Source organism: Lepisosteus platostomus, unplaced genomic scaffold (genome assembly GCF_059453375.1).
Source record: "Lepisosteus platostomus isolate fLepPlt1 unplaced genomic scaffold, fLepPlt1.hap1 Scaffold_72_H1, whole genome shotgun sequence".
In the NCBI taxonomy this organism is placed as follows: Eukaryota; Metazoa; Chordata; class Actinopteri; order Semionotiformes; family Lepisosteidae; genus Lepisosteus; species Lepisosteus platostomus.
Genome location: NW_028291684.1, coordinates 223223 through 250546, shown reverse-complemented (window position 1 = coordinate 250546; position 27324 = coordinate 223223). Strand labels below are relative to the sequence as shown.

At 46.8% G+C, this 27324-nt stretch overlaps 8 non-coding genes across 8 annotated transcripts; 7 read left to right on the top strand and 1 right to left on the bottom strand.

Moving 5' to 3' along the window:
• Positions 1 to 984: 984 nt before the first annotated feature.
• Positions 985 to 1126, top strand: LOC148631957 (U4 spliceosomal RNA). The gene has a single exon (XR_015934536.1). It is a non-coding gene; the product is annotated as a U4 spliceosomal RNA (small nuclear RNA).
• Positions 1127 to 9101: 7975 nt separating this feature from the next.
• trnag-ucc (transfer RNA glycine (anticodon UCC)) lies at positions 9102 to 9173 on the bottom strand. The gene has a single exon. It is a non-coding gene; the product is annotated as a tRNA-Gly (tRNA).
• Positions 9174 to 19130: 9957 nt separating this feature from the next.
• On the top strand, positions 19131 to 19245 carry LOC148631955 (U5 spliceosomal RNA). Its single transcript, XR_015934518.1, has one exon. It is a non-coding gene; the product is annotated as a U5 spliceosomal RNA (small nuclear RNA).
• A 393-nt stretch (positions 19246 to 19638) lies between these two features.
• LOC148631954 (U5 spliceosomal RNA) lies at positions 19639 to 19755 on the top strand. The gene has a single exon (XR_015934511.1). It is a non-coding gene; the product is annotated as a U5 spliceosomal RNA (small nuclear RNA).
• A 391-nt stretch (positions 19756 to 20146) lies between these two features.
• LOC148631953 (U5 spliceosomal RNA) lies at positions 20147 to 20261 on the top strand. Its single transcript, XR_015934517.1, has one exon. It is a non-coding gene; the product is annotated as a U5 spliceosomal RNA (small nuclear RNA).
• Positions 20262 to 20654: 393 nt separating this feature from the next.
• On the top strand, positions 20655 to 20770 carry LOC148631952 (U5 spliceosomal RNA). Its single transcript, XR_015934524.1, has one exon. It is a non-coding gene; the product is annotated as a U5 spliceosomal RNA (small nuclear RNA).
• Positions 20771 to 21162: 392 nt separating this feature from the next.
• Positions 21163 to 21279, top strand: LOC148631951 (U5 spliceosomal RNA). The gene has a single exon (XR_015934527.1). It is a non-coding gene; the product is annotated as a U5 spliceosomal RNA (small nuclear RNA).
• Positions 21280 to 21669: 390 nt separating this feature from the next.
• LOC148631950 (U5 spliceosomal RNA) lies at positions 21670 to 21786 on the top strand. The gene has a single exon (XR_015934519.1). It is a non-coding gene; the product is annotated as a U5 spliceosomal RNA (small nuclear RNA).
• Positions 21787 to 27324: the final 5538 nt, after the last annotated feature.

The window sequence follows — 27324 nt, the reverse complement described above, 5'->3', positions numbered from 1 at the left end:
TGATTTCTCCAATTAACAAGGGTCCCATTTTGAACCTGCCAGAAGCATTCTTTCAATGTAACAGATTTACTCCGGGGAAAGGCAGCATGACATTGAGAGTAGCTCAAGCTTTCAGCACCCGTATCGGACTGCGTGTATGCAGACACCGCTCAGAATCCCCTGTAAGATTCTCCTTCAATTCCGTTTTGCACTTCTTTAGCTCTTTCAAAAGGCTTCGCTTTGCTAGTCACAATCCAAGACTCATGACAACATTTGGAACCAATCGCCACTGCGTTGGCCGGAATCGAACCCAGGTCAACTGCTTGGTAAGCAGCTATGCTCACCACTATCCCACCAACGCACCGCCCTGCAGGACACCACCAGAGAATGCTCACGATTTTGGAAGCTGTCTCCGGGACGTGCTGATTCCACACATCCTGAATAAATCATGATATAGTTAGTTGCTGTAGCTAGACGTTTAAATGAGTTTCATGGCCAGATGGACTGTTTCCTCCAGCGGTATAGTATTGCAGTGAGACAGCACGATGCCTGCAAGACTATGTCACGCTAAACGCCACAGATTGTGTTTGTCCGTTCGTGTCAGTCGTCCTGCAGCCACGGGAAGTGGGACACAAACATGCTGCAATGCTTTCAAGACGTTAGGATTTGTTTGTGTAACATCCGAGAAGAGTACTTGTGGCTTGAATGTGAACTGTACGTGCCCGCCCCCTTTCCTCTGTAGTGCATGAGTTCCTCCCGGCACGCCCTTCGTCATTGTTCTGTCATCTTGTATTTAAAGGGTTGTATTTCTGCTGCTGAAAATAAGCAACGGTTTTCTCACAACGCCCTTTGTTCCCAACGGAGCCCTTGTCTGTCATGAAATTCTTCAAAACCTCAAGCTAGAAGAAGAAGAAGACGACAAATATGAAGCGTTACCGCAACGACATGCCATGAGACGATCGATAACGATTTCCATAGAATCCCCGCGGTTGCCTGGCAACCGTCAGCTTTGCGCAGTGGCAGTATCGTAGCCTGTGAGGTTTAGCCGAGGCGCGATTATTGCTAGTTGAAAACTTTTCCCAATACCCCACTTCCGCCGGTTTGCAATACAATCGGCGAAAGCAATTTTTGACAGTCTCGTCAGAGACTGAGCAAGGTGTTTAAAGACAGATTTGGTCATGGTGACATCATGGTAGAAAGAAACGAGCTTGTTACGTCTCAACAGAAACGCTCTTTAGCTCTTTCAGCGTTATGCAGAGAACAGCGTCTGTCGAGATCACTTTTGAGTCAGCGCGAAACGCCGTGTGCTGTCAGTTTGATTTCATATTGCTCGTAGCGGCGCCCGGCTTTTGTCTGTCAAACGTTAGGTTGCGCTTCTTCATGCTGCATCGTCGGCATGAGTGGAGCTTTTTAAACGTCTGTACTTACTGCGCCCCATAAGAAATGGTTTGTCCCCTGTAGTGGAAATCTAATGAGTTAATTGATTCTTAAAAATGTATAGAGCTTTACAAAAAAATATATTGGTGCTTTTAGATAATATTTCAAGGATATAACTGCTATGCTACAGTACGTGCAGAATTTTAGAAAACAGTTCGTCAACAAAGTACACTGTTTAGGTTAGTTTAGAAGACAATGTACCAAAATAATATATGCTGTCTGGGTCATTAAAATTAGCTGAAAGTAACTGATAAGCTTTGAATAACAAATCTAGTTTTTCTTCTCTCGCTCTATGATGTAATCTGTTTTCTCTTAGAGAAAGGGGAAGTTTTAGAAGGGACCAAGTGCTGAACTTCTTTACAGCGCAACGTCTTATAAAAACCCTGTACTGCTTGTAACAAATTGAGTCTCTGGTTGCACTTGGCGAAGTGGCAGCAGGGCTCCCAATATTGCAATATTGAAATAAAGACCTTACTCAGGTGAGAACTCTCTCTTGTGGCTTCCTTGATAGTTATGTTTCCATGACATTTTGGGGGCTCGTCCGGGATCACAAACCTGAACGCGAACGGCTGCTGAAACTCCATCCGGACCCGGACAATTTTAGCAAATTGGACGAACCTCGGAGGATAAACTGTTTATCCTTCCAGAGACGCGTCTGGAGAATTGGCAGCTGTCTGACGTCAGTAAGTGATCCTTAAAAATTAATAGTTTGAGAAGCGAGCCACAGGGGTGTTCTCACGCGGGTTTGATGAGTCTGGGACTCATATAAAGAACTTATCTTAACACAGACGTGTGGTTTTTGCTCTGCGGAGTAGTTAATGTGATAAGGTTCTAAGTAAGGCACCGATCGGTAAAAATGGGAAATTAAAATTCAAAGACGAAAATGGGACCGAGCAGTCCAGCAAAAGTACATGTACGACAAATTCGGAGAAACAATTATAGCCTGGGTTAGGGAAAAAAATTATGTTCATGAACTGTAAAGCTAGGGTAATAGGTGTAAGGGAACTTGCACATAATTTATATATGATAATTAGGGGCCCATAACTATGAAGGATCTTTGTAAGTGAATCAGAATGGACAGAGGAAAGTTGAATTAGGAAAAAGAAGTTTCCTGAAGAAGGGGAAACTTAGAAGAGAAGGAGAAGAAATGAAAGAAAATGAATTGGAAAACTTATTTAATGGAAAGAGGAATCACAGAAATAATGGGAAGCTTAAAAAAAGACTAGTCTTGAAACTAAAGAACAGCAAGCTGCAGCTAAAGTCATGGCCATGCGTACTAAAAAGAAAAAGTCTCCACCGAAATTAGAAAGCGGTCCGGAGCCACTTGTTTGTGAAATACCAATGTGCACTTTTCCAGGTCCAGAAGGAACTCCAGCATATGTACAGTACATTGACATTGGTCTCCTAGTGAATTATTTGCATTAGTTAAGTCTTTTCCTTAATTGCCTGATGATCGTAAAGAATTTAGAAGAAAGGCAAGCGCCTTGTTCTTGATTGTCTTAAGCCTAATTACAGTGACATAACCTTGTTGCTAGATCATATTGTTCCTAAAGGTTTACAACGTCCTCTAAAAAGGAGGAGGCAGATTGGCGGATACGTGACCCAAATGATGAAGAAGTATCCATCTAAATTAAACCACACGGACATGGAGAGGAAAAGTTAGGCGGCCGCTTCTAAAAAGAGGTAAGGACTCCTCTTTTCTAAAAAGTCCCTTGTCCTCTCCATGTTGCTGTGGTGGGTTCAGGGTTTTCCTGAAGCTGAAGCGAGTACAACAGAAAAATGAGTTAATGGTGTATGTGATTTAGATGCCTGTTTTGTGAAGGTGGGGTAGAAAAGGAGGGATTGCTGAAGGAATAGCATCTCGCCCTGCCCGTGCGAAAAAATCCAGGTGTTGCATCCTGGTACACGACTGCAGTACGGCTGAAGGTAGTAACTAGAATTGTACTCGCAGAAGAGCCGAAAATGGTAACTCGATTCAACTGTGTGTTTAAAGCCAGGATTTCGAACCTGGTCCGTGTTCCCGAATTGTGATAGTTCGTCAGTTTGTCTCGACTGGGGGATTCCGCGGGGCGCGTGGGAGACGTGAAAATGGTTTGGTGTGAAGGGGAAAAAAAAAAAGTTTGATTAATCCAAAGTGAAACTTAAAAGAAATATTGACCGTCAGACGGAATTTAGGCTGAACAGGAACGTAGAAAAGTGTATGAACCTTTGGATAAAAATATTTAGAGGAATATTTGAGAATTCAACAGAATATCATAGATGAGACGCAAAAATCCCTGATGGAAAAGCTAAAAGCAATGGCTGAACGAAACGAAGTTGTATATGTAGAAAAAGAAAAAGCAAAAGAAGAAATAGAACGCCTTAAGAGAGAATCTGGGAGAAGGGTGGGAATTAGTGTGGAGATTTTTGAAAGAGCATTACCCACCGAAAACTGATTAGAGAAAAGTAACAGCATGTCAGCAGAAGGAAGTGAGGATGTTTTCAGATTTTACAGAAAGGTTTATAGCTTTATGGATAGTATACTCGGGGTTAGCCGATGAAAAGGAAGTGAATGAAGATACTTCCACAGTAATAAAACAAATTTACTTGAGTGGGTTAAAACCTGATGTTGCCAAGAATGTGCAACTATGCTTTCCTGATATTACAAACAGAGACAGATGTGATTTAATAACTCGCGAAGCATGCATGCAGAAGTGCGAGCGCTGCAAATGGGTGGTAAAAAGACTCCCAAGGAGGAGAAAAGGGAGCCGCCAGTTTGTCGAAATTATTGTGCGACTTTAATGTTATACCGAGATATAAAACCTCAAAGACAAAACTACTAATAAGCTGGTGTGTAGCCTTCCTAAATTTATCTCAGGATTTAAATAAAAGTGAAATAATCTTACAGTGTGCAGTAACTGTGGGGCACAGGAGCACAGCTGTCCTGTTTTTAGACTAAAACAGCATAAAGATGTGATATAACGTTTTCTAACAGGTAACAGGAGGCTACAGGAGAAGGGGTGTAAGGGTTGTGTTTAAAGCAAATATAAGCTGTCACAGTCTGCTTGGGTAAAGATGTACAGTTTCAACTACTGATGTGGGTGGGGGACACCCCAGACCTATTGGGCTAGGATGCCCTGCAGCATTTATAAGGAATTTCTGTATGAAATAGCATTTATGTGAACTACCTCGAAAGAGTTATGTGATATTGTGATTGTTTTACCTAATGAGGGAATCCATAAGGCCGGGCTACTCCAAGTATTGGATCTTGAGAGGAAGAAAAAGGAGTATAAAACCAACTACATGATAAAGCCAGGGTGAATGCCTTCTCAGAACGAGCTTGTCTAGTGACGTATTGGTTTAAGGGGGGTAGTGCAGTCTAAAGACAAAATTGCCTTGACCCCTGCAGCAGAAACCGTTTTTGATGTTTTGAAACAAGCTTTCTTGCAGGCACTGGCCCTGGACAGGGTTCCCTCAGACGGATCATCTGTATGTAATTTGTGTGTAAGTGAAAGAAATGGATCGTGAGCTGTTGTGCTGGTGCAGGAGGCATGGAGATAGGCATCGTCTGTTGGGTTATTATTATTCAGGATGTGGTGGCCAAGGGGCCGTGTTTATGTGTTGTGCAGGCTACCTGCCTGGTTGTATAAACTGTGAATAATCTGGTGTAGAACTAGCAGACCGAATGAAAAGATTTAATTGAAACTTGTAAATATGCTAAATGGAAAATTGTAGCAATTTATATAGACTGTATATATACATTTGGTGTATGACACAATTTTGGATGGCAGTGAAGGAATAGGGATTTCCCCAACATGGCAGGGACTCCAGTTAAGAATGCTGGGTTTGTCTCTGAACTGTTAGAAGCTTTGCAGCTGCTGACTGAAGTAGCTGTGGTAAAGTGTAAATCACATAATAAAGAAATGTTTCCAGTAACTCGAGGGAACAACTTTGCAGATGTAGCTGTCAGGTGAGCAGTACTTGTAGAACAGGAGTCTGAGACCCCTGTGAGACCTCTGTTGGGTAAAAGGGGACAGCTGCAGGATATTCAGGCTGAGGCCTCTAAAGCAGAGAAAAGGACATGGTTAGAAAAGAGTGTGGTGCTGCCAGCACACTGGACACTCTGCAGGCCCTCACAGCCTAATGCCCTTTGTAGCTCGACAAATGCACTCTGTCGGACACCTGGGTGTGAGTCAAATGGTGTGCTGGTTACCCAAACCTGGGTGGGGACCGTGTTTGAAGCAGTAGCCACTTATGTGGTATCTCAATGTGATGCTTATCAAAGGAACTCAACTACAGTTCAGGTGCAGGTGCTACAGATCAAAAGGCCTGCTCCTGAGAAACCTTTCATGCAGTAGCAAATGTTTACAATTTACATTTGTAAAGGGAAACCTTGGCTCTTATAATCTGTTTTCCCTGTGGGTTGCTGTCACTGCCTCTGTGTCTACCAAACACTTGATGATGGAGATAAGCCCTCGGTGGGCACTGACCTACCGCTTGTATTATGATCAAGGGACAGGCTGTGGCTGGATTATTCGGGGTGAGATGGACTGAGATCACCCTAAGTCTGCTGGAACAGTGGAATGAAGGAACAGAACTCTAAAAGATCGACTAGACATCAGACTGAAGGAACGCCATGGAATGCGGGCTGGATCAAACAGAACTGTGTAATAGAGCCTGTTTGATATCATCACAAGCCAATCAACAAAACTTCCTGGAGGGATGAATTTGGCTAATGGATTGTTGAATTTGCTAATTCTCTATTGTAGTATTGTAGGTTGTTAATTGAAGTGGTGCATGGGGCTGGTGAATAGGTGCTGGACGCTTGGTGACCTCCAGTAGAGGGAAGACACGACCTGATACCTGGCGAGTGGGTGTGGTGAGGAAGATATACCCTGCCAGATGTTGCAACCCTGCTGGGAAGGACCATATCAAGTGCAACTGACTACCGACTCTGCCATCTGAGTGACAGGACGAGATCGCTGGATCTACGCATTGCGCCGACACCGAACCACTGCACCAGAGACTGAGTGAACATTAATTATTATATTGTCACTGTTTCTGTGTTTGTTGAGCTTCCTGAGGGGGGTGACAGTGTACCTGTTAAGTGTTAGGAGTTTTACTTTGATAAATGGGGATATGGAATCAATACTTTATCAGTCAGCCACAAATAATAATCAGAGCTCATGTTGGGATTGTATTGCTATAAAAGATGCTCATGGGAGTAATCCCCTTTGATAGAGGTGATTATTTAGGTTTACTGGCATGGGTAAATAGCCCTGCTTTTAGTCTGAGTGTAACTCAGATATATTAAAATGGAAATAACTGTATGCTCCTCGCTATAATCACAGTTTTAGGCCATTCTCTATTAGGGTGATAGACTGCTGTTTAGATGAGCAAAGACTAAACAGTACTTGTATTCTAGACAATTATTAGCAAATGAATGACTTAGCAAAGCACATCTATGATGAAGAAAAATATATATCATAATTATAATCCAGATAATTGGGGCATTGGTGCATGGCTACAGTCTGTGCTAGGAACCTGGAGAGGGTCTCTGGTTCAATACATATTTGTGTGTCTGGTATTATTCGTTATGATCATACTGTTAATATCCTGCTTGAAAAACATGTGGACTAAAGCTGCTGCTTCTGTGCTAATTGTACGCCCTGAAGGGATCATGAAGGTAAAAAAAATGTAGAGAAAGGTTCTCCTATCTAGTGGTAGAACCTGATGGGTAGAACAATATAGTTTTAAGTGGGGTTACCCTTGGGAGTGATTCCCATAGATGCACATTATTATTATGGTTTGTTTGTTTATAATAAGATGTTTTGCAGGAATGGACCAAAGAGAAATTTTACAACTTCAGCTAGAACTGTTCTGCAAAACGGCACAGCTGAGGCAGTGGAACAATGTGTAGATTTTTCTAAGAGTTATTACCCAGCTGTTGACCAATCTTGTAAAAAACCCCTAAGAAAAATGCTGGGCTCCAGCCCACAGGGATTTACCTGTGCTGTAAGAACTAATGCGTGAATAAGGAGACTGGATTCTGGTGAAAGACAGGAAAAAGAGGTGGTGTTCGCTCAGGTGGAGGGGGCCGTGCCAGGTGCCCTGAATTCATGCTTCCCACTGTAAAAAGGTCACAAACGAACTGAGCAAAGAGCAGGAGTGATGTCTCCACAGGGATAGATGGGGATCACATGCTTGGGACTGATGTGCACAGCCTTTTTCCTTTTTATGTGGAAGCCTGTCACCACCCAGAAAGAGGAAGAATCTAAACGCGAAGCCTCTTTGTATACAAACTGGCTGAATGAAACTGATAATGAGGGGGATATGAGTAATTTGTGGTACAAATTTATAAAATCATACTGTAAAGTTAAAGAAATTTAATGCATCTTGTTATGTATGTGCTTTAATGCCTCATTCTACAGCCTCACCAATTTCTCTCCTGGTTAGAATCACTGTTTGGGCCAGGGGGAATGTTTTTCTTTAAGTTACTAACACCGATTATAGTAGCTGTGATACTTGTCTTTCTGTTTTTGTGTTGATGTACAAAATATATTATTCCAATGCTTTGAAATATGGTAATTAATATGTTTGCGCATCAGTATGTTCTGATAAAAACGGAAGAATCTGAAGTATGGGAGCCTCCTGGGAGTCCATATGAAGAATCTAACTTTTAATCATTTTCAAGAATAAAAAGGAGGGAATTGTAGTGGAAATCTAATGAGTTAATTGATTCTTAAAAATGTATAGAGCTTTACAAAAAAATATATTGGTGCTTTTAGATAATATTTCAAGGATATAAATGCTACAGTACGTGCAGAATTTTAGAAAACAGTTCGTCAACAAAGTACACTGTTTAGGTTAGTTTAGAAGACAATGTACCAAAATAATATATGCTGTCTGGGTCATTAGAATTAGCTGAAAGTAACTGATAAGCTTTGAATAACAAATCTAGTTTTTCTTCTCTCGCTCTATGATGTAATCTGTTTTCTCTTAGAGAAAGGGGAAGTTTTAGAAGGGACCAAGTGCTGAACTTCTTTACAGCGCAACGTCTTATAAAAACCCTGTACTGCTTGTAACAAATTGAGTCTCTGGTTGCACTTGGCGAAGTGGCAGCAGGGCTCCCAATATTGCAATATTGAAATAAAGACCTTACTCAGGTGAGAACTCTCTCTTGTGGCTTCCTTGATAGTTATATTTCCATGACACCCCGTTCAAAAGAGATTGTGCGATGTCCTGCAGGAATTTATTCTGCTTCCTGTGCGTGCAGTAGTTACAAAGTTGAACGTCTTTACACGATGTGCTGCAGTTTTCAGTGGGCGGGCTTTGTCAGATGGCTTGGAAAAACGCACTGAGACATCATGAGCAGTGTCCTGCATGTTTTCTGTGTATAGCTGTCTTTTAACGCATACAGAATTCATTCGAAATCATTGATTTCTCCAATTAACAAGGGTCCCTTTTTGAACCTGCCAGAAGCATTCTTTCAATGTAACAGATTTACTCCGGGGAAAGGCAGCATGACATTGAGAGTAGCTCAAGCTTTCAGCACCCGTATCGGACTGCGTGTATGCAGACACCGCTCAGAATCCCCTTTAAGATTCTCCTTCAATTCCGTTTTGCAGTGCTTTAGCTCTTTCAAAAGGCTTCGCTTTGCTAGTCACAATCCAAGGCTCATGACAGCATTTAAAACCAATCGCCACTGCGTTGGCCGGGAATCGAACCCAGGTCAACTGCTTGGAAGGCAGCTATGCTCACCACTATACCACCAACGCACACCCGCAAAAGCCCTGCAGGACACCACCAGAGAATGCTCACGATTTCGGAAGCTGTCTCCGGGACGTGCTGATTCCACAAATCCTGAATAAATCATGATATTGTTAGTTGCTGTAGCTAGACGTTCAAATGAGTTTCATGGCCAGATGGACTGTTTCCTCCAGCGGTATAGTATTGCAGTGAGACAGCACGATGCCTGCAAGACTATGTCACGCTAAACGCTACAGATTGTGTTTGTGTTGGACAGTTGGACCCTACAGCTGGACCCTCGTCGACAACCTGAATAGCTTATTCAGAAGCAGTGCTGGACCGGGAACGAACCAGCTTCTTCCCAGGCACAAGAGTGACTTGTGAGGACTCGCGGTCCCACTCTGTGCATAGAGACTTTCTACCAGCCAGCCGGACTGCTGGTAGATCCCCTCGGAGCAACGACTGCCCTGCGCGCCGCAGTCAGATTCCTCCGTCCGTCCTACTCCGAGCTGCACCTTGACTGGTTGGCCGGTAGCCAGAGGATGCCGGGACAACGCCCATTGGACAACCGCTGGAACAGAGGCTGCAACAGAGCCTGTCAGCTGGTTTGGTGTTCGTGCCGGGAAATTCCAAATCTATACACAGTGGATAAGTAAACCCCATGTTCTACATTGCGTCTCGAGAATTCAATTGTACCTCAACACAAGTTGTTATCAATTTAATTCATGAGTAATGTATTTACTTCCGAGTTTAGAGTAACAGTGGGTAATAACACTGATTAGCGATTTGGTAACCGAACGATATATATTGACATATATTCTCTGTTGTGTATCTCTTTGTGTTTGCATCTCTTCGGGATTATATACCTTGTATATTGATAACCCTCACAGTAAGGTCTGCCACTCGTATCCAGGCAGACTAGTATATGTTTGGTGCACAATTTATATTAATAGATGTATCTAGTGTATTGAACCCCTGTGTGTGCGTTGTTAGTTGTTCTGACGATTGATTTTCTAAAAGCCCCAACGAACAACCTCGTGATTACTGCTACAATTAATAATTGTCTCAGTAAACCCATCAAACCATTACATTTAATGGCGTCCCTGGGTGGGCGAGTTTAGAATGAAATGAGAATCAGTCGCACAGAATAACTGATGTTGCTGTGAGTTCAAGTTCAGCACAGCACCGCGGCTTCTATACGCGAATACCGGGTGTGCTGATAACTGCGTAAAGAAATCCCCCTGTTTTCTAGCGTTTAGTGTAACGTGTGCTGATTGGAAATCCATCTGCTCGGGTGTCTAGATTCCATACTGTATTTTGGAAAAAGAAAAAAAAAAGTCATACTCTTAAAGTTTCTCTGACGTAATGACAATGGCTGCTAAAATGTCTGAAGTGGAGTCGCTTATAAGTACTATTTCTAGCGACGACAATCCTGGTTACTGGAGTGGTATCGAAAAGTTGAACTTTGATGATATTGAGACGCTGCAAGTAGATTTAGTAGCTAAGGTAGCGAACCAGCTTAACACAGGAGGGTCTGTGAAAGCAGTTCTGGTCCTATCGAGTTTCACCTTAAATCTAGCTAAACAGCTGGAACTGTCTTTGTCCGAGCTGACAAAGTTTCAAAAGCTTCAGGGAACGCTAGAAAGATATAAGGCGGAGCGAGTTGAGTTGTTGGATATAATCAGAGAAAAGAGAGTGAAAAATGAGGAAAGTGAAGACTGACTCAGGGAAGTTTTAGGTAAATTAGATGACTTGTCTGCTAGAGAAACTGCGGCTGAGGTAGCTAGGAGAGACCTGGAAGCGAGCTTGAAAGAAAAAGAAAAAGAAATTGAGAGTTTAAATGAGCTCAGCCAGGAAAGGCAAAAGGAGTCAGATGCTGCCGTACTGGAAGCAAAATAGACTAGATCCCACTTGCATGCCAGCCCACCTAGCAGCCCGGAGCGCTCACCCAGCGCGCCGGGAGGAGGTTTCTCCCGGGCAGGGTCTGTGGTCGGATCGGCATGGGGGAGATCGCCGAGTCCTGCGTGAAACGCAAGGGCGAGTCAGTTCAGGCATAGACCCCCTGCTCCTGATCACAGCCGTCTCCCTGCCTGCGGAGAAACCGTAAAAATTAACCTCCACTCCCTGAGGCAGTTAGCCAAAGATGTAGAAAGGTTTGACCCGTCAGTGTCAGGGAATAATGTGGAAACCTACATCGATGAGCTGAGATATACTTTGCAGTTTATGCCCGAAGCGTCCGAACAGGAAAAGGCTATGTTAGTAAGGAAAACTACCAGCCGAGCGGTCCACGAGTGGATGTCTAGACAAGGACCGGAGGTCTGTAATAGCTTTGAGGAGCTGTGTCAGGCAATGATCGGAGAATTTTCGGCTTTTATCGATCCCATAGCTGCCGTGGCCGCTGTGCACCATATTAAGCACGAAAAAGCTGAAGCCCCTCGCGACTATTATCAGAGGCTTAGGCGCACTTATTTTGCAGGGCGGAATGAAGAGGGTTGCGAAGAGAACGTGAATTTCAAAGGTTTATTCATTGCTAATCTGCATCCCTCAGTCAGGAAAATGATTGTGATGCACACTGATGCAAAAGCGATGAAAATGTCTGACATTAGAAGGTTGGCTCAAAAAGCCTGGGGAGCTGAAGTATCTGCTTCCTCAGAGCGAAAACCTGCTAAAACGGCCGTGTTCGCCACTAAAGCCAGCAGGGTTGACGACTCGCCTCAGCTCGAGGCAGCTGAGGTTCCTGAGCTCGCTAAGCCCCGGCGCAAAATAGGCAGGCAGGACCGCACTAAGCGTCAGAGCCGCCGTGAGCACTACGGGGAAGGCAAGGGCTCAGGCAGAGCCTATCATAAGACTGGACGAAGGGAGTCGACTGCAGCCCGCCTGGCCAGGCTTGAACAAGCCCTGCCTGAGAGATCAGGACAGGGTAAACCTTCCGCACCGAATGCGCTTAGGGGGACCACGCCCCTTCTCACTGGAGGAGGCGGGGATCCGTCCCAAGCCCCTCCCTCAGTCTATCTGATTGGGTGGGAGGGTTCCTGCCTGGAAGAAGGCTGTGACTCTGAGTTGGGCGCTGACCCCGCCCCTGAAGTCAAAGAAAAGGCAGGCTTCCAACAATTCTTAGGGAATCTCAGCCAGAAAGGCAAAGCAAGGCGTATTTATATCAAGGTTTCTCTTGAAAACGTCTTAGATAGAGAAGCACTGATTGACACTGGGGCTGAAATTAGTTTGATGTCAGCCGATCTACTCAGCGAGCTCAAACAAGTAGCGAAAGGAAAAGGCATCAGACTTAAGGTAGAACCGTGTAAGATAGATATTTCCAGCTATACCCAGGATCATGCCAGGATCACACACCGAGTGTGGGTGGCACTTAGGTTCGGGCCAATGAACGTGGTGCATCCTGTTTACATCTCTAGGTTTAAAACAGAGCCACTACTCATTGGCCAAGACCTGCTTGACAGGCTGGAGCCTCTGGTGGACTGCCAGCGTGGAAAATTGTGGGCTCAGGTCAAAAACCCTAAGCCTGTTGCACAGCAAAAAGGGGGATTCAGTGGTTATGCTGTGATCACACAGTGCCCACTGAACACTATAGCTGAGTTGGAGGTTCCTCCTGGTTCCTCTGGACGAGAATAAATGTCTCTTCTTGCTTTCCAAAACTACAGGGAAGTCCTGCCCAGGCCAGCACTCCCACGGTCTCCCAACTACAGGAGCAGTGCTCCAAGCAGCTGCTTGACCCGCCAGGTAAAGCACACCCCCTTTTCATCCCTGAAGAAGAGTGGATCTCCCTGTCCGGTAATGAATGGGAGTCCTTTCTGTGCACCCTGGTACCTCAGGGGGTCCAGGAATACCACCCCATGGTGGTGGGAGGGGGTCCAGGTGGCAGAAGTGCAGGTTGATGATGTAATTCTTAGCCTCAGCTCTGAGAAGTCCATAATCAGTGAAGGTCTGTTCGAGGACCTGTCGCCAAGCTGTCAGGTGACCCTGGTGACGCAGTCACAGGTTCTGTGGTGGGCACCCCCATCTCATAGGTCCATTTGGAGCAAAGGAAGCTGTGTAGCTTCCATCTCCATCGGAAAAAGGAAGTTTGCTCACTACTTCCTATTGGAAGTACCTATTGGTTCGACTGGGCGCCCAGCTGGACACAGTAAACAGTGTGCTGTGGACACGGGTGGACCCAGATGCCCACTCTCTAAGCGGTGACCCCGAGAACATTCGGTCAGGTCAGACGATTCCTCAGGCCTGCCAGGTAGTAAACGAATCGGACCTGATCGTTCCTGCGTCAACAGCAGGGTTTCCAGTACGCCTTGTCCTAAAGAAGGGACAGAGAATGGACGCTGAGATGGTTTTCTTCCAACCATCAGCTCAGTTTATCAGACTGAACCTAGCAGTCTGTTGTACCCCCAGACTGGAACGGAATGGCCGAGCCACCTGCCTGTTGGTGCAGAACATAGCAAAACAAGATGTCAAAATCCCTGCTCGCACTGACATGGGACTGGTAATTGACAATGGTTTCTATGATTTCGAACTAGCCATCCCAGTACTGGGGCAGCTCCCTGGTCCCTTGGCCAGGGAGGGGGGAACCGAGCAGGTGTACTACACCTACCCCCGGCGGATGATTGCAATTATGCCAATAGAGGGATTCTGCAACCAGGAGGTGTGCAGGGTGGACCTTAGCGATAAGGATGAGATGGTTGTGTACACAGTACACGCAGGTGTTCCGATGGACCACTCAGCCGAGAGTACGACCCGGGATACCGCCATGCCGTCAAAAGCGGGGTTCCTAGAGCAGGTACAGGAACAGGTTGGCAAGGCAGATGCCCTGGAAACGGAAAGCCAGCGTCAGCAGCTGCATCAGAATTTCCAGGATTTCCGGGAAGTGTTTGCACGGGACGCCTATGACTGCGGGGTGACGGATTTGAACACAGTGCGCATTCCAACGGCCCCTGGCGCCCGCCCAACCTATGTCAGGCAGTATCGCATTCCCCTCACGGCATACGAGTCCATAAAGCAGACGTTGGATGCTCTACTAGAGCGTCAGATCATAAGGGAGTGTAACTCCACTTATAACTCCCCACTGTGGCCGGTGCTGAAACCCAATGGTAAATAGCGTCTGACCATTGACTACCGGCAGCTGAATAAACAGGTTCCTTTGTCACGATGGCCAATGATCTACCTAGATCAGGAGTTAGCCAAGGTGACAACAGCGAAATATTTCACCACAGTGGATGTGGCCAATGGGTTCTGGACCCTTAAGGTAGAACCAACAGACCAGTACAAACTGGCCTTTTCCTTTGGAAACAGGCAGTTCACCTGGAATCGATGCCCCTTTGGGTATTCCAACTCCCCAGCGGAGTTCAACATATTTCTGCACAAATGATGCAGCCGCCAGGGGCAACCTGGTCTATGTGGACGATATTCTGATGAGGAGTCAGACCTGGGAAGAACACATGGCCGAGATCAGGCATGTGTTGACCCAGCTCTCCTGTGCAGGGGCCAAACTGTCCCTGGCTAAGGGACAGTGGTGTAGGACCCAAGTGGAGTACGTGGGACTGTTGGTTGGAGCCCAAGGCATACAGCCACAGTCCAGCAGAGTCCAAGCTATCCAGAATATGAAGTCGCCCACTAACCTGTCTGAACTGCGCAGCTTTCTGGGAGTATGTAATTATTCCCAGCAGTTCATTGAGGATTACGCTGAAATAGCAAGGCCCCTCCACAAGCTGTTGCAGAAAGACGTGCCCTTTGAGTGGGGGCCTTCCCCAGAACAGGCTGTGATGGAGCTGAAGCGCAGACTCGGTAGTGCGCCGAGCTTGGCCTACCCTGACAAAAATAAGGTCTTCTACCTTGAAGCAGGGTTCTCAGAGCACTGCCTTGGGGCTGCTCTGAGTCAGGAATATAACCAAGAGCGAAGGGTGGTGGCATATGCCAGTCGAGCCCTGAGCCCAGTGGAGCAAAAGTTCTTGGACTGCGAGAAGGCCCTGTTGTCTACGGTCTGGTCAGTAGAACACTTCCGTAGTTATGTTGGGGGACAAAAGATCATCATCGAAACCTGCCACCAACCTGTGACATTCCTGCATAGCCAGAGACTGAAAGCGGGCAGGGTGTCAAATAGCAGGATTGTGGCATGAATGATGGCCCTACAAGGCTATGAGATAGAGGTACGTTATGCACAGAGCAAGAAAATGTACCTGGGACAGGGCCTGGCTTTGGGCCAAGTGTGTCACGGCTGTGACACTGACATGGAAGCTCCAGAAACAATTCCCGCTGCTGAGCTACCGAACAATCATCGGTACTACGATGAGAACGTGGGCCAGGGCTTACCCATGGCCTATGTTGACGGTTGCTCTTTTCGCCACGAACAGCAGGTGCTAGCAGGGGTAGGAGTAGTCTGGCAAGACAATACTCCCTGTGGGCCGACCCACTATAAGCTAGGACCAAAGACTAGTCAGTATGCGGAAGTAGCTGGGGTGCTGATCACCCTCCAGCAGGCCCTGAGACATGGCCTTAAACAGTTTGTCATCTGTAGTGACTCGAACTACGCCCGACATAGCTTCGTGTCTCACGTTCCGTATTGGAAGGGTAACGGCATGAAAAATGCCCGGGGCAAGGAAGTAAAGAACAAAGAGTTGTTCCTGGCCAGTGACAAGCTCACGACCGAGGCTGGAATGATGGTTTACTGGAGGAAGGTGAAGGGACACTCCCAGGTGAAGGGACCCGACAAAGACGGGAATGATGAGGCCGACCGGTTGGCCAAATCTGGCACCTTAGAGGGTGAACCCTGGCAGTTCCAGCAGGAATGGCTACCCCCAGAATTCGTGGCTGAGGTCAAGGCGGTCACCCGAAGCAGGGCTAGACAGGATGTCGGAGCTGACCCTCAATCTGTAGTGCTTGGGTCACAGGGTTTTAACACCGATCTTGCGGAAATGCAGAAACAGGACCCAGCAATTGGGCAAATGTATCAGCATATCGCTGACCCAGTGCGTCAACCTCTTTCGGAGCAGGTGCTGAGCCAGTCTCTGGAGCTGAAGGAGCTGGCAGAGGTGAAAGACAACCTAAAAATTATAAAGGGGTTGTTGGTTTGTGTACCAGTTGCACAAGGTGTCCCAAAGTGGGTAGTTCCCCACTGTCATCGGGGGGTCATGATCCAACACGCTCATGACGAACCCTGTGGGGGTCACCGGGAAATCAAGGCTACATACGACACTATCCAGCAGGTGGCATTCTGGCCTCACATGGGCCAAGACATCGCCGCGTATGTAAAGGGGTGTCTGACGTGTAGCCAGTTCCAACCATCACGGCCCTTGCACCGTGCACCACTCCAGAAAAAGGGCATGACATTCACCTGGTCCAATCTTCAAATGGATTGGGTGGGGCCGCTGGTGAGGTCATCCAGAGGGAACAAATATTTCCTCACTGTTACGTGTGCATTCACAAAATGGATTGAGTGCCTCCCAGCACCCAACGACACGGCAGAGACAACTGCAGTGCTGTTGGTGAACCATGTGTTCAGTCGATGGGGATTCCCCCTGACCGTGGTCTCGGATCGGGGAACCCATTTCACAGCTACAGTAATGGCAACCCTGTGGAATATGCTTGGGGTCAAGACCTAGTTGCATATCTCCTACCACCCTCAATCCTCGGGCCAGGCAGAAAGGGCAAACCGAACGGTGGTTAGTATGCTCAAAAAGTTTGTCTCCAACAGCAGTAGGGACTGAGACATTAAGCTGCCCCTGGTTCTGATGGCCATCCGAGCTACGCCCCATTGCTCTACGGGGGTCCCACCTTTTGAGATGATGACAGGTCGGAAGATGACTCTTCCCCTACACTGTCTTTATGGGGTGGAGGACCTGAGCACGACGGGGGCTGCTACGGCCCATCAGTATGTGTCAGACCTGCGAGCACATCTGCAGGCAACCTTTGCTTTTGCCCAGAACAATCTGGGAAGGAGTGCAGAGGGTAGGAAAGCATACTATGACCGAAAGGCAGTTAACCAGGAACTCCAAGTAGGAGACAAGGTCCTGTACTTCCAATTTGCCAAACCCACAGGGGTGGCCCGGAAGTTCTTACCCAGTTGGACAGGACCCCACGAGATTGTCGATAAGGTATCACCGGTAGCTTATCGAATTCAGATTGAGAAGGGAAGGCAATCTCTGGTCTACAAGTGGGTGCATCGCAACCACCTCCGGTTGTATCGCCCACCTCAAATGGCGCCGGAGAACACAGAATAGGGTTAAACGTCCAAACCCGATCAAAGAGGGGGGTGCCCCTTTGTAGCTGCAGGTAGTTAGGTACTGTACTGTAGGTCCTGCTAGGAAAATATATTCAAAATTATAGTGGAACTGTACCATGTGCCTCATCTATGTTCCAGAATGGGAATCCTAAAACTGCCAGGGCTGGTCCTGACAGTACTGTGGATCGCCTCGACACAGCCCCTTGAAGTTGTGGAACCTGGTCCTCCTACCGGCATAGTCCTGCAGGAAACCATAGTCCTCTCCATGGAAATCTTTATGGTACAATCTTTTTTTTTTCTTATAAAATATACTTTATTCCGAAAAAAAACACATCTCAAAGGGAAACGTCTCACACGATAACACTCCACAAAATTAAAACATCGGCGGAACGGCGGTGATTGTCCGTTATCAATCCTTGCAAGGGTGGGCGGATTTGCGCTATTATGAGAGTCCCTCCAAACCCTACCGCTTGCTGTAAACCATTAATCCCTGTACAGGGTCCATAGGCCTTTCCAGTGCTCCTTTGCCGTGGGGAAACCCCATTTAGCAACGTCGCGCTTCATCCTCCTCCTGAGGTCCGCCAGGATCCTCTCTTCCAGCTCCCTCGCTCCCCACTTGTTGTTGTGCCGGATGAGATTGTTTCTCGCGTCCCACAGGCCTTTCTTTGTGAGGGACAGCAGCAGCCACATCAGGAACTGCGTCCCCCTGTCCAGTCCGGTAGGTGCCAGCCCCAGCAGAATGTACTGGTAGCTGAGCACCGCATTCGTTTCCAGGAGTTGCATTATGTTGTCCATTCTGCCCCACACCGCCTTGGCGAAGGGGCAGCTCCTTCACTTTATTAAGATACTGAAGAAAGATGTGGAGACGGGGGTTTGAATTTAATCCTTTCTGTAGGGTGTTTAGACTTTCAAGTCACAAACTGGGGTTTATGGCAGGAAAGGGGGGTTAACTGATAAGGATTGCAGATGCAAGCTAGGAACCCCCCTGGGTGTAATGTTAAACTGACCATTTGTCCAGAACATCGTAAACTGGCCAAATACCATGAACCCCCCTCTTTACCATCAGACCGAGTGACGTCAGAAACGGAGAAGAAAACACTATATAACCCAAAAGTTTGTAACAGTACGGGGAACAATACTTCGGTTTTGTTGTTTCTTGCGGGAAACAAGACTTTGGCTTTATTGTTCCTTGCATGCAATAAACTCATCTGTTTTACTTCATCTCGGGATCAAGAACCTTATTTCTTCTGTTACAACAAATATGGCGTAGTCGGCGGATGCTCCAGAAGGCGCAGAACTTCCCATCGGCAGGAGAGATGGTCAGCGCGCACATAACTAAGAGGTAAGGACTCCTCTTTTATTTAAAAGTCCCGACTCTCTCTGACCGATTGGGAAATCTCTGCTCCCTGCGAGAATCGCCCGAGATGACGGAGTAAACGTGAGTTTCTGAATTCCTCTGGCCCGGGGAAGACACCGGTGTATGTAATGGGTTGTTTGCTGTAAGCCCAGAATTTGGTCTGGCAGGGGTTCCGCGGTATTGTGTACAGGCGTTCGAAGCTGGTTTATGCCTTAATTGCGCGTGGAGTTTTTGAACGGGTTTTGGACCCTTACCGTGAAGTTCAGGACTGGTGTGGGCCTTAATTGCGCCCGGAGTTCTGAAGGTCAGAACTGGTTTGGGCCTTAATTGCGCCCGGAGTTCTGAGGCTCAGGATCGGTGTGGGCCTTAATTGCCAGATTAAGGCCTTAAATGGCCTTAATCAGCCACGCACTCTGGTTTCTCTTCATCTCGTACAAATCTTTCGCCTTTTACTAAAGATTTCCGTGGAGAGGCGCATGAATGAGTTCCCTGCAATTTTTGTGCTTTCCTGCTTTCGGGTGGCGGGCAGCTGGGCTGGTCAAAGAGAGAAAACAAGCACGTTCGCAATCGATCTTGTAATGGTGATTGTGGCCGTCTGCTCCGCGAGTCCTCGGTCTCCGGCCGTCTGATTGGCGCTCTTTTCTTTGGGGGGCGGGAAGTGTCCGGCCGCAGGGGATCTTGGGACCTCGCTTTGCATAGCGGCTTCCCAGAGTGCGTCGTTTCCGGCACAGTGTGGCCGGGTGTTTTCCGAGTTATCGCACGGATTGGGCACGGCCGCAAGCTGAGAGCCGCAGGCGATGAGCCCGGAGCTGAACGGGCCCCACTGGCTAGTTTGTAAGGCCAGGTGCATTGCCAACCACGACCGGCAGCGCAGAGGCTTTGAAGGCGGCCTGGGCTCCTGCAGCTGTGTAGCCACGCACTCTGGTTTCTCTTCATCTCGTACAAATCTTTCGCCTTTTACTAAAGATTTCCGTGGAGAGGAGCATGAATGAGTTCTATGCAATTTTTGTGCTTCCCTGCTTTCGGGTGGGGTACAGCTGGGCTGGTCAAAGAGAGAAAACAAAAACGTTCACAATTGCTCTTGTTATGGCGATTGTGGCTGTCTGCTCCGCGAGTCCTCGGTCTCTGGCCGTCTGATTGGCGCTCTTTTCTTTGGGGGGCGGGAAGTGTCCGGCCGCAGGGGATCTTGGGACCTCACTTTGCATAGCGGCTTCCCAGAGTGCGTCGTTTCCGGCACAGTGTGGCCGGGTGTTTTCCGAGTTATCGCACGGATTGGGCACGCTCGCAAGCCGTAAGCCGCAGGCGATGAGCCCGGAGCTGAACAGGCCCCACTGGCTCGTTTGTAAGGCCAGGTGCATTGCCAACCACGACCGGCAGGGCAGAGGCCTTGAAGGCGGCCTGGGCTCCTGCAGCTGTGCAGCCACGCACTCTGGTTTTTCTTCATCTCGTACAAATCTTTCGCCTTTTACTAAAGATTTCCGTGGAGAGGAGCATGAATGAGTTCCCTGCAATTTTTGTGCTTTCCTGCTTTCGGGTGGCGGGCAGCTGGGCTGGTCAAAGAGAGAAAACAAGCACGTTCGCAATCGCTCTTGTAATGGTGATTGTGGCCGTCTGCTCCGCGAGTCCTCGGTCTCCGGCCGTCTGATTGGCGCTCTTTTCTTTGGGGGGCGGGAAGTGTCCGGCCGCAGGGGATCTTGGGACCTCGCTTTGCATAGCGGCTTCCCAGAGTGCGTCGTTTCCGGCACAGTGTGGCTGGGTGTTTTCCGACTTATCGCACGGATTGGGCACGGCCGCAAGCTGAGAGCCGCAGGTGATGAGCCCGGAGCTGAACGGGCCCCACTGGCTAGTTTGTAAGGCCAGGTGCATTGCCAACCATGACCGGCAGCGCAGAGGCTTTGAAGGCGGCCTGGGCTCCTGCAGCTGTGCAGCCACGCACTCTGGTTTCTCTTCATCTCGTACGAGTCTTTCGCCTTTTACTAAAGATTTCCGTGGAGAGGCGCATGAATGAGTTCCATGCAATTTTTGTGCTTCTCTGTCTTCGGGTGGGTCGCAGCTGGGTTGGTCAAAGAGAGAAAACAAAAACGTTCACAATTGCTCTTGTTATGGCGATTGCGGCAGTCTGCTCCGCAAGTCCTCGGTCTCCGGCCGTCTGATTGGCGCTCTTTTCTTTGGGGGGTGGGAAGTGTCCGGCCGCAGGGGATCTTGGGACCTCGCTTTGCATAGCGGCTTCCCAGAGTGCGTCGTTTCCGGCACAGTGTGGCCGGGTGTTTTCCGAGATATCGCACGGATTGGGCACGCTCGCAAGCCGTGAGCCGCAGGCGATGAGCCCGGAGCTGAACGGGCCCCACTGGCTCGTTTGTAAGGCCAGGTGCATTGCAAACCACGACCGGCAGCACAGAGGCTTTGAAGGCGGCCTGGGCTCCTGCAGCTGTGCAGCCACGCACTCTGGTTTCTCTTTATTTCGTACAAATCTTTTGCCTCTTACTAAAGATTCCCGCGGAGAGAAGCATGAATGAGTTCTATGCAATATTTGTGCTTCTCTGTTTTCGGGTGGGGCGCAGCTGGGCTGGTCAAAGAGAGAAAACAAAAACGTTCGCAATCGCTCTTGTAATGGTGATTGTGGCCGTCTGCTCGCGAGTCCTCGGTCTCCGGCCGTCTGATTGGCGCTCTTTTCTTTGGGGGGCGGGAAGTGTCCGGCCGCAGGGGTTCTTGGGACCTCACTTTGCATAGCGGCTTACCAGAGTGCGTCGTTTCCGGCACAGTGTGGCTGGGTGTTTTCCGACTTATCGCACGGATTGGGCACGGCCGCAAGCTGAGAGCCGCAGGCGATGAGCCCGGAGCTGAACGGGCCCCACTGGCTAGTTTGTAAGGCCAGGTGCATTGCCAACCACGACCGGCAGCGCAGAGGCTTTGAAGGCGGACTGGGCTCCTGCAGCTGTGAAGCCACGCACTCTGGTTTCTCTTCATCTCGTACGAATCTTTTGCCTTTTACTAAAGATTTCCGTGGAGAGGAGCATGAATGAGTTCCATGCAATTTTTGCGCTTCCCTGCCTTCGGGTGGGGTACGGCTGGGTTGGTCAAAGAGAGAAACCAAGCACGTTCGCAATCGCTCTTGTAATGGTGATTGTGGTCGTCTGCTCCGCGAGTCCTCGGTCTCCGGCCGTCTGATTGGCGTTCTTTTCTTTGGGGGGCGGGAAGTGTCCGGCCGCAGGGGATCTTGGGACCTTGCCTGCATAGCGGCTTCCCAGAGTGCGTCGTTTCCGGCACAGTGTGGCCGGGTGTTTTCTGAGTTATCGCACGGATTGGGCACGCTCGCAAGCCGTGAGCCGCAGGCGATGAGCCCGGAGCTGAACGGGCCCCACTGGCTCGTTTGTAAGGCCAGGTGTATTGCCAACCACGACCGGCAGGGCAGAGGCCTTGAAGGCGGCCTGGGCTTGCGTGATCGGATCAACTAAATGCTGTGGTGTTACTTTTTGTCAATGAAAAAATAAACTCTTTTCGTTTACAAAGACGGTTACAAAGAATGTGGACCAGGGTAATACTTTGAGCTTACAGCTTGTCCAAGGTCATTCATTATTAATACTCTTAGTAATATCTTCAGTAAAGACTTTGATGCATAAAATATTCCTGCATATTTAAAATATTTATGATAAAGGTCGTAGGTTGTGTACTTTTGTCCAACAGAACAATCTTGCTTTTATAAAATATACCGCCTTTTTAATGTTTAATGATTAACATGCTGTAATACACTGTTTAAATTTAAAAGTCTAAAGAGTATACACCTTAAATTCTTAATTGAATAAAGATTGTCCCTCAGCAGTGATCAGGATTCAAAACTGACGTTTTCTGGTGACAGCTCAAATGCTGTACAGGAGAGGTTAACCTTTATTAGCTCCACCTGGCGATTTTACAAGGTGATTCCGGATACTATTAACATAATCTAATTTGCGTCCGGTATGATGCGGTATACTGCGACACTCCCACCGTGTTATACCGCAGCATACCCCGCTTGTTTTGAATGGCTGCATATGTATATAGACTCTATATATACATTTGGTGCATGCCACAATTTTGGATGGTGGTGGAGGAATAGGGATTTTCTCAACACGGCAGGGACTCCAGTTAAGAATGCTGGGTTTATCTCTGAACTATTAGAAGCTTTGCAGCTACTGACTGAAGTAGCTGTGGTAATGTGTAAATCACATAATAAAGAAATGTTTCCAGTAACTCGAGGGAACAACTTTGCAGATGCAACTGTCAGGTGAGCAATACTTGTAGAACAGTAGTCTGAGACCTCTGTGAAGCAGAGAAATGGACATGGTTAGAAAAGATTATGGGGCTGCAGGATGATGGGGTGTGGAGCTGACAGCACACCAGACGCCCTGCATGCCCTCACAGCCTAATGCCCTTTATAGCCCGACAAATGCACTCTGTTGGACACCCAGGTGGGAGTCAAATGGTGTGCCGGTTACCCAAAACTGGGTGAGAACCGGGTTTGAAGCAGTAACCACTTATGTGGTATCTAATGTGGATGTAATGTTTATCAAAGGAACTCAACTACAGTTCAGGTGCGGGTGCAACAGCTCAAAAGGCCTGCTCCTGAGGAACCTTTCAAACCTGGGAAATTGAAAATTGTAAAGGGAAACCTGGGCTCTTATAATCTGTTTTCCCGGTGGGTTGCTGCCACTGCCTCTGTGTCTACCAAACACTTGATAACAGAGATAAGCCCTCGGTGGGCACTGCCCTGCCCCTTGTATTATGATCAAGGAACACACTTCACAGGGAAGGTGTGTCAGGCTGTGGCTGCATTGTTCGGAGTGAGATGGACTGAGATCACCCTCAGTCTGCTGGAACAGTGGAATGAAGGAACAGATCTCTGAAAGATCGACTAGACATCAGACTGAAGGAACGCCATGGGATGCGGGCTGGATCAAACAGAACTGTGTAACAGCCTGTTTGATATCATCACGGGCCAATCAATGAAACTTCCTGGGGGGACGAATTTAGCTGGACGAATGGATTGTTGAATTTGCTAATTCTCTATTGTAGTATTGTAGGTTGCTAGGACTTAGCAAAGCACTATGATGAAGAAAAATATATATCATAATTATAATCCAGATGATTGGGGCATTGGTGCATGGCTACAGTCTGTGCTAGGAACATTGAGAGGGTCTCTGGTTCAATACATATTTGTGGGTCTGGTATTATTCGTTATGATCATATCGTTAATATCCTGTTTGAAAAACATGTGGACTAAAGCTGCTGCTTCTGTGCTAATTGTACGCCCTGAAGGGATCATGAAGGTCAAAAAATGATTTCATGGGAAAGGTTCTCTTATCTAGTGGCAGAACCTGATGGGTAGAACAATATAGCTTTAAGGGGGGTTACCCTTGGGGGTGATTCCCCTAGATGCAAATGATTATTGTGGTTTGTTTGTTCATAATAAGATGTTTTGCAGGAACGGAACAAAGAGAAATTTTACAACTTCAGCTAGAATTGTTCTGCAAAACGTCACAGCTGAGGCAGGGGAACAATGTGTAGATTTTTCTAAGAGTTATTACCCAGTTGTTGACCAATCTGTTGACCAATGTTGACCAAAAAAGCCTAAGATTATGCTGGGCTCCAGCCCACAGGGATTTACCTGTGCTGTAAGAACTAATGAGTGAATAAGGAGACTGGATTCTGGTGAAAGACTTCAGGAAAAAGAAATGGTGTTCACTCAGGTGGAGGGGGCTGTACCAGGTGCTGCTGACCACTGCCACTGCTGTGAAGGTCACAGAAATGGTGCCCTGGATTCATGCTTCCCACTGTAAAAAGGTCACAAACGAACTGAGCAAAGCGCAGGAGTGATGTCTCCACAAGGACAGATGGGGATAACCTGCTTGGGACTGATGTGCACAGCCCTTTTCCTTTTTATGTAGAAGCCTGTCACCACCCCAAAAGAGGAAGAATCTAAACACGAAGCCTCTTTGTATACAAACTGGCTGAATGAAACTGATAATGAGGGGGATATGAGTAATTTGTGGTATACATTTATAAATCATACTGTAAAGTTAAAGAAATTTAATGCATCTTGTTATATATGTGCTTTAATGCCTCATTCTACAGCCTCACCCATGCGACTTTTTATGAAATGTACTCTTTTATTAATATCACGTTAGAAGGCTTAGACGCTATCAAACAAGAATTAAGGGGAGTTAGATTAATGGCACTTCAGAACAGGTTCGTGCTGGACCTTCAAAATGCAGCATCTGGAGGAGTCTATGCTTTAGTAGGAGACTCCTGTTGTACATATATTCCAGCTAATGACTATGATTACGGAAATCTTACGCTCGCTATTCAGCATTTGAAAGAACTAAAAGACAAGGTGAATAAAGAGAGAGGCATAAAAGATACACCGGCTTTTCTCTCCTGGTTAGAATCACTGTTTGGGCCAGGGGGAATGTTTTTCTTTTAAGTTACTAACACCGATTATAGGGGCTGTGATACTTGTCTTCCTGTTTTTATGTTGCTGTATGACATGTATTATTCCAATGCTTCGAAATATGGAAATATGGTACCTAGGGGGATAAACTGTTCATCCTTCCAGTCTGGAGAATTGGCAGCTGTCTGACGTCAGTAAGTGATCCTTAAAAAATTAATAGTTCCATGACAGTGTGCATCACCAGAAAATCAATTTCAATGCATTAAAACTCTTGTTATCCTTCTGATCATTGAAGTGTCATTGCCCCAGCACTGTATACTCTTACTTTTGACGCCTGTCTGAAGTTGGATCCATTTCTAAGAATGGTGACTCACATATCCTCATGCTCAACTTTGGCTCAACCACACAAACTATGAAGTTAATCATCTGCTTTTGCTCCAAGATTTATGTTACTAGGCTCTCTCCTGGGGATCCTCGTGTTCAAACATTGCCCTTATTGTGGATGATCCATGACAGAATTCAGGGAATTCAGAATTCTGATACCTCAGCTCAGATTCTGACTGGGCAGACTGTCATTGCCTGGTGTGAATGTGTGCATATCTGTTTTTGTGCATGTTCTGTGGCCTGTTGTACAGTACATCACAAATGAAAGGGAAATGGAAAACTAAAATAAGACTCAAGTGTTTTATCTTTCATTAACAGTGTTTCATTAGTATCTGTGCTAGATCCTGTCATCCACTGCTTACCACGACAGGCTCTAGCACAGGATAGCAGCTAATACATTTAACAATCTCACTGCACAATGTTGTATATTCAAGGGCTGATCTTCTGTACTTTTTCTTTCACTTTTCATTTCCTAGAAACTCAGTCCTGCCAGGAATAATCTGAGAACAAAATCAATCTGAGTGAAAATCTAAGCAGAGGAAGATTGTTTTACAGAGTCAACAAGGTCTAATTCAAGGTCATCAGCACTAACAACATTCTCTCTGGAGACAGGCGATAAGAAAATTGAAAGTGTGTATTGTTACACAACAGCAGAGACTATGAGTTATGCTATCATGAGAGTGGTGATGGATTTTTTTCATTGCTTAGTTTTACAGGTTCTGTACATTTGAACATTCAAAGTGACTAAAGTAAAGGAGTTTTCCCTTTTTACCACATAATTCCCAAAGATCAACACTAATAGAAAGCCTAATTCCAGCCAAGATTCAATTACTGTCTCTCAGGCATCCCAGCAGTGGATTTCATGACTTCAGATAGCCATCTTTATCAGTGCAGAACTCAATGCTCTGAGGTTTACTGGCAGAGTCTCACACTGGGTAATACGTTGGTAAATAATGTCCTATGGAATTCTACTATTGATAAATTCTACTATGGAACTGCGATGTGTCCTGAAAAAATCTTCTATGATAGTGGTACAGTCCATCACACCCCACCTACAGCCTTTAAAAGAGAAAAAAACAAATTCTGATATTATGGTGGAAAAAGAGCCCTGGAATCTTTGTAGAAGGACAAAAGACGGAAAGAACGGGCAGTGTAACCATGGCGAAGAGAAGGGAAATATTGGAGAGAGCTTTTTTCATACACTTTTTATCATTGTTTTTCCAGCCCAACAATGATCAACAAATATGGGCAGGCGTCCTGTGCCAAATCCAATCTACCTTTCTTCCAAGCATACAGGAATGTCAGTGAATTAAATATTGACATATGAAAATTCCCAAAAATATGCAATCACACATATGCAGTTTGAGCAAACATAAGACAATACCCAAGTACCACAAACTACCAGGCATCATTAGCAGTTCAGGTGGGGAGCTGTGTCAGCATGCGTAGGCTGCAAAGGAACAAGTAATAGGTCTATTCCATGCTTAAAAGAGAAGAAAGAAAACACAACATTTCAGCCGTGGAGCCCTCACACCTGAAGAAGGCTCCACGGCCGAAACGTTGTGTTTTCTTTCTTCTCTTTTCATCCAGTGTCATTAGCCAGTTCCTGTCAAAATAAAATAGAAATGGATAACATTCTAGAGAGAGTTTGAAATACCAAGGTACAATTTAAACCATATTTCTTCCACTACAACCACAATATTTTGGAGAGATCGCTGAGCCTAACTGTTCTGGCATGCCCGTTAGCCTCCGTCCTGCTTCAGCAATGAATGCAACGGGGCACATTCTGAGGGA